The sequence below is a fragment of the Pteropus vampyrus genome, unplaced genomic scaffold (assembly GCF_000151845.1).
Source record: "Pteropus vampyrus isolate Shadow unplaced genomic scaffold, Pvam_2.0 Scaffold2, whole genome shotgun sequence".
Lineage (NCBI taxonomy): Eukaryota > Metazoa > Chordata > Mammalia > Chiroptera > Pteropodidae > Pteropus > Pteropus vampyrus.
The window spans coordinates 31,955,369-31,962,678 of NW_011888783.1; the positions used below are offsets into that span (position 1 = coordinate 31,955,369).

The 7,310-nt window shown below is 33.0% G+C and overlaps 1 pseudogene; it reads left to right on the top strand.

Moving 5' to 3' along the window:
* The first annotated feature begins 1,520 nt into the window (after positions 1 to 1,520).
* Positions 1,521 to 1,639, top strand: LOC111739445 (annotated as a pseudogene).
* The last annotated feature ends 5,671 nt before the right edge of the window (positions 1,640 to 7,310 follow it).

Genomic DNA, 7,310 nt, shown 5'->3' on the forward strand with positions numbered 1-7,310 from the left:
CTGAAATCATGGTCAACTTCTGTTCTCACCTGTGTCTACTTTCTAAGTTTAAACAGCTAAAGCTAATGGCTTTGTGCTTTGAGAATCCTTATTCCCACTCTTTGACAGGTCTACTGTCAAGGTTGCTGCCTTCTTCATAAACTTCATTTTACCTTTGTGAATTTGTGGCATGGAGAAGAGGTTTGACTTAATAAGTGATGCATCATCCTTTACTCTGGGTAATTTGACTTCCCCATAATCTAATGATATTAACTGTCCCAAGCTTCTATTACATGGCTATGGGTCAAATGTGTTTGTTGTCTTAAGAGTTGATATGACAGCTTATGAATCTAAATTTTAGGTCATATACTGAAATAAGACTTAAGATTAAAATTAGCTTTGTATGTGCTATATTCCTTGATATAAAGTTAAATTATAACCACCCAGAAGAAAAGCAGAAATGTTTTATTGACTCAGTTATAGACCTAAGCTTGAGATTTAACCTCAAGAATTGACTTTAAGAATCATTTATGACATATTGGCATGGTGGTAAATATGCAAAGAGCACTGTTTTAAAGCCAGGTTTCTTCAGGAATTTAGAGTTTAAAATATTTAAAAAGATTCTAAGGACATAAAACTTAGAAAATAATATATATATGCTTAAAATTATATATATATACATATATATATGCACAGACATACATTTTGATTATAAGCTCCTTGAATAAAAGGATCTTTTATATGTGCTTATATATGAATATGTATGTATGTATTATAAATATGTATATAGAGATGATGTCATGATGTTTAAATTTCAGTCAATATACATTTGTTGAATATGATTACATAATAATTTTTAGTCAGACATAGAAACAAAATATTTTATATTTATCTTTAAAACATTTTCACTTTTTTTTCAAAATATTTTGTCCATTACAAAGATGCAGCCTTTTAGGGGGAAAAAAAAATGTGTCTGAAATAGTTAGTGCCCTAAAACAATCAATCCAATTCTGTCCAAGACTATTAAAAAACTAAGGGCACCTTTTGCAAATTATATATATGTAACTAGACTATAATACCCAATAAAGACATTTAAGGGAGGGGATACTAAAAAAGCAAGCTTTTCTCTTTTTGATGGGAAAAACAGACACCATTTTTTAAATGTTTTTAAGGGCATCATACAGATATTTATATATGTTTTTTTCTGCTTCAGATGAAAGAAGTAGCTATTCCGTGAGCTAGAAAGCCAAACTAAGGGTAATCCTTTAGTTGACTGGAGGAATAGTGATAAGGAAATAGAAAACCTGTGTCTGAGAAAGAAAGGATGTTTGGCTTCCCAAAGATAAGCAATCTAGCAATGCTTTTATGCTATAGCCTTCAAATATTAAGACACATTGCTAGCCAAGATTTTTTCATTGCAGTTTAAAATTTAAGAAAAATCAAAGTTTGAGTATAAATAAGAAAGGTAATGTCTTTGTGCCCTGAACATTTTTTTTCTTTTGAAAGTTCCTCCGAAAATGTCATGTTGAAGACATCACTGCATCTACGGCCATGCTACCCTGAACAAGCCCGATCCCGTCTGATTTCAGAAGCTAAGCAGAGTCGGGCCTGCTTAGTACTTGGATTGGAGACCACCTAGGAAGACCAGGTGCTGTAGGCATAAAAAAATAAGGGATTGTAAACTGGCAAGTTCCTTGCAATCTGTGAGGTCAACCAAGGGTTGCCTTACCTAAAAAAAAAAAAAAAAAAAGACATCGCTTGCAATACAGTGGGGAAAAGATGGTGTCTTTAATAAATAGTCTGGGCCAATCAATATCCATATGAGGGGTGGGAAAGGATCTTGACCCTATATCCCATTACCATACACAAAAAATTGGTTCTAAATGGTTTTCAAATTTAAATGTAGAAGGTAAAGCAATGAAACATTTAAAGAAAAACAGAACATCTTTGTAACTTTGAAGCAATGACCTCTTGAACAGAATATAAAACACCGACAGAAAATATTGATAAATTTAGCAATATTAAATTGTTTCTGCTTATCAAAAAAGACAATTAAGAATAACAGGCAACCCCAGAGAGTGAGAGAAGACATTTATGACACATACATTCAACAAAGGATTTATATCAAATTATATAACTCAAAATTAATTTTTAAAAAATAGGCAACCAAGCAGAAAAATGCAGAAAACTCTTAAGTCGACAATTTAAAAAGAGTATATCCAATTATTCATTAAACATATAAAAAATTACTCAGCTCATCAATCATCAGAGAAATGAAAGTTAAAACTCAAAACAACATCTGTACAGATTCCAAAATGGCTAAAATGATAACAGAAAAAACAGGTTTGGCAAGGATATAGAAAAACCAAACTCTCAAGCATTGCTTATTTGGCAGCTTCCACTAACACTGAACATAAATATAACCTATGACCCAGAGAAATTTAGACTTAAAAGAATATGTATATTAATAAAATTTATTTTATTAATATAATAAATATGTAACTATATATATCACAACAACGAAAAATAAAACTAACCCATAATCTAATTAATTTATGATGCTATAATTTAGGGTAGCAGTAAGTTTGGGGAACTGTAATGACTAGGGGCTAGTATTGTTTTGTTTTGTTTTTCTTTATTTGAGCTCTGAGTACCTGGGTGTATTCAACTTTTGGAAAGTTATTGAGCTATACATTTATCATATATGCACTTTAGGCATGCCTATCACAATTCAATTAGTAGAAAAGTGTCATCTCTAAAATAGGTATTATTAAGAAATTGTACTTTTATTCAACAGAGCATAAAAATTCAGTGTTATGGAGGACATATTTGAATTTTTAAAAACATTCTATTACAATCTAAAAACAGTAGCACATGATGGCCATGTATCTAAGTAACAGTTCCATATTTTGAATTTTCTGATATTAATAGAAACTGATTAAATATTTAAATTTTAATATACAAAAGAGTAGATTCAAAGAAACAAATAACGATACTTTGGCCTCATGACATGAGTTAATCTATTCTTAACATTTGAAGTTTGAAGTTAAACAAACTATCCCTTTATGAGTGAATCTAAAATTAGAGTTCCAAACAGTGGATTATTTGAGAGTTTCCTTTAGCAACATTAGAAATGAAAATAGCTGAAACAGCGATCACCTGGCCAGAACAAGAGGAAACAATTTATTGGAAGCATTAAGGAAGCTAAAGCATTTCTCTATCACTCATTCCTCAGAGACCAAACCAATTGCTAATTAAGCTCTGTGACCTACATGCTCAACCCTGCTACAGATTTTGGATTCAAATGCCTAGGGAGATTTTTAAAGTATTTTATCCAGGAATTAAGTATTTTGATAATATCAGTCCTGTGGTTCTTGGTATTTCTCTAGACTAGCATTATTGTCTTTTATTTATAACTAGCTGTTTCTTTTATATAACTTGTTTTTATAACCAGCTCTTGCCTTCTCCTTCTTAAGCAGTTCTTGCTTAATAACCCAGTTTCTGTTATTCGATTTTTGAGTGATTTGTCCAGAAGTGTCCTGCCTTATATGTCAGCACTTTCTAGACAGAAATCTCACTATGCTTCTATTTTTCCCATGGCCGATGGTCTGGGTGATTCTCACTAGATTTGCTTGGTGCTGACAGCCATTGTGTCTCTGGACAATTAACTATTGCCTATTCTCAAACTTTTCTGAAACCATGCTCTGCCCGCAAGCCGGGACATTTGCCTGTCACTCACTCCTCACCAGACCTCAGCGTCCCTGAATGGACTTCCACCAATGTTAGTTTCCAGACTTCTATATCAATCACCTCATCTCACCTGGAAAACAGCCTAAGGTAACCATAGGCTGACACTTATTATGCATCTGCCTTTCTAGAATCCCTCAAGTGGCTGATTTCTGAGTTTCATTCCCAGCCCAGTAGATCTGTCTCACCTTTGAGTTCTAAACATCTCAACCTGGCTCTTCTGATAGCTCTAGCAAGAAGGCAGCAGGAATTAGGGAGAGAATATATTTATTTTTGACTCAGTCAGGTTCAGGATGCAGCAAGACAAGAAATAGCCTGGAATTTTCCATCCTTGACAAGGTTTACCAAATCCTGTTCCACTTGGGCACTGAAATGAACTAAATGATAGGAAAAGCTGAGAAAAGCAAAAGAAGCCAGACACAAAATGAAGAGTATAAGAAGAAAGGAAGACTATGTCAGGACAGTCTGTGCACTACTGTTCCGCATTCATCTGTTACTTTCAAATCTCCTTTGTAGAACACATTACCAGCTTAGCCTAGTCTTGCCCTATCAAATTGGTCAATATGTGTCCATTCATCTTTGCTTTATTCTTAACCAGGAAGAGTAAGCTTTCGTAATTCTAGTTTTTGACTCCTCACCCAAAACCATATTAGTTTGAAAAATATCATTAACCCTGGTTGGTTTCCTCATTTAAAATGACTTGTTTGGATTCTATCAGGAGTTCTCTATATTGAGGGGATTAAAATTCCTTCTATTTGCAAAAGTCATAAGGTTCTTGAGAATAATGAGGTTATGTATGTTCCGGACTTTGTTGGAATGAAATGAAGAACAGAGAGCTGACTACCAGAACCCTGGTGAATATGAATACTCCTGGTTCCAGAGGCAGAGAAGCCAGAGTTAAATCTTCACTTCCCCATTTACACATGATATGACATTGGGCAATTACACAGATTTAAGTAGCCTCAGTCTCCTCATCTATAAAATGTGGATAATAGGGCTGACTCCATAGGGATTTTATCATGCAATATGTAGCACAGAAAAGGCACTTAACAAATATTTACCAGTGTAAACATGTATGTGAGATCTTCTGGTTGATGTAGAAGCACTGTAGAATAATGGAAAGAACAGTGAAGAGCAAATAAATCAGGAGAGTTTCAAATCCTACTTTTGCCATTTGGCCACTGTGGTATCTTGGATGAGTGACATAACCTGACAATTCCTCATCTTTGAAATATGATTACAATAGAAAACTTTTAAGTTATCTTTCATTTTTGATGTGCTACAATTATCTTACCTGTTATTAAAAAAAAAAACAGCCTTTAAATATTGTGGGGCTCAAGACTGGTTGAATCTTACCATACTGGAATTCAACACCAAGACTTATCATATAGAACTCCAATGTTATAATAAAACATATTTTCTAAACAAAAGATTCTATTTTAAACTATTATGTATCATATTTTTAAGTTGATATTTATCATGCTTTTCTACCAGATTAATTCAAAAATTTTATTTAAAATAACAATAGATATTTTATTATTAAAGAGGTATTTTCTTACCTTTGATACCATATAATTAAGGGGCATAAAAATGGTTGAAATACAACTACATTAAAAGCATCGGTATGGTACATGAAGTTGCATGTATTTTACTACACATTTTTACCTACCAGTCTTTATTGAATTTGAATTTTCATTTTTTTTGTCTAAAATAATAAACCATATAAAGAGAAAAATTTACATTATAAGCCATAAGGAAATTGAATGTCAAATAACTAGGGGTGGGTGGGTGGGTGTGTGTGTGTGTGTGTGTACACATGCACAAGCACATACATATGCATGTTATATTAAAAAATATAATTATATGTAATATAATAAAATAGATACACCATAGAGATTGACATGTGTGCTCTTATGTACACACGTACACACACACACACACACACACACACACACACACACAATTTTAAGGCTCTAAGCCTTACTAAAAAATAATTAAGAAGCAAAAAGATATTACACACAAGATCTGTCAATCACTAAAAAAATAATCCACCTAATAATTAATGTTAATTTGGAAAGTTCACTATCATTTTCTAATGTGTTCAGAGAAAAGCTGCTGCATTTGAGAAGTTCCAGAACTTTGTGAGGTCACATAGTCAATGCATCTACCACAGTGTGTCCCTTCTCCACTTTCCTTTCCCTTGTCCTATCTCTTCACTTTTTTTCTTTGTAATCCTGTATTTGTTTTCTATTTATGCACAGCATTAAAAAAAAAACAAAAAAAACAAAAAAAAAAAAACGCAGATTATCTTGCAGTGTCTGTGGGTCAGGCACAACAGTTTAGATAGGTCCTCTGCTCAAGCTTTCCCAGGCTTTCTCAGGTTCTAATCTGAAAGCTCAACTAGGTATGACTTTGCAGCCAGGCTCATTCAGGTTATTAGAATGTATTTCCTGTGGCTGTTGAAAGAAACTCTCATGTCCATAGCTCCCTGCCATGTGCAATATAATGTAACCTAATCAATGGAACGACCTTTGCCACAAGGATGAGATTCAGTAGGAGTCAATTTAGGATGTGTATGCCACTCTGTATGATAGTAATTTGGTAAAAATTCTCTTTCAAAGATCACTAGTCAAATTTACCCATATTGCTGACTTTCACCTTAGTACAAAATTCCATTGAGTTTTTTTTTAATCAGAAATAATTTTTTAACTTCAAAATAGGAACTAATGCTAATATGTTGACCCCCACTTTATCTCTGCAGAGTCATTTAGAGATTTACATCTACCATTTTCACACGTTTGATTGACAATCACTTCATAAAATTTTGATATTGTCAAAAAATAGCATGGGTATCATGAGATTATTGTTTTGTTTAAACTTTATACCAAAAATATTGTTCTTCTTTATAATGACCACAAAGCTATACTACTTCACTGTTTCTTTTAAAAACCAAGATGATTATTTAGTATAGTATTAGTGTTGCATCAAACTGTGAAAATGAAGAGGATATAGAATTGAGCCTGCAGACAGTATGTAAAAAAAGAGACTTATCTCACCAATCTTTTCATAAAAAAAAAAAAAAAAAAAGATAGCAAAAAGAAAAATAATCCATGGACATGTGGAAAAAATCTAGTGATAAAATATCACTATCGACTTCTAAGAATACAAGTTGGTGGTGTCACACCACCACCAGTATCATAATCTGTGCAGAAAAAGATAGTTCGTGTAGGGTAGAGAAAGGGGAGCTCTAGTGGTTCTAAGAGCTCAGAAGCAATAAGTAACCAAAATAATTCACACATAAAAGGAAAGAACTCTCTTGTTAGAGTCCTTGGCCATTCAAATCTAAGAATGATCCATAGAAGTTGGATAAGAATAAACTGGCTTTGATTTGAGGATGAGTTCCAACATAAGGAAAATATCAGAGGGCACTCTTTAAATCTACCCATGAGGGATACTGGAATTACTGAATAAAACTTTTATGGAAGGACAGTGACCCAAGGGGATTAAAAAAGAAACTTAAATAGATGAAATGGAGTGAGGTAAATCTCCTAGAAGTGAAAGAAAAAGAACTTTCAAATTCTAGA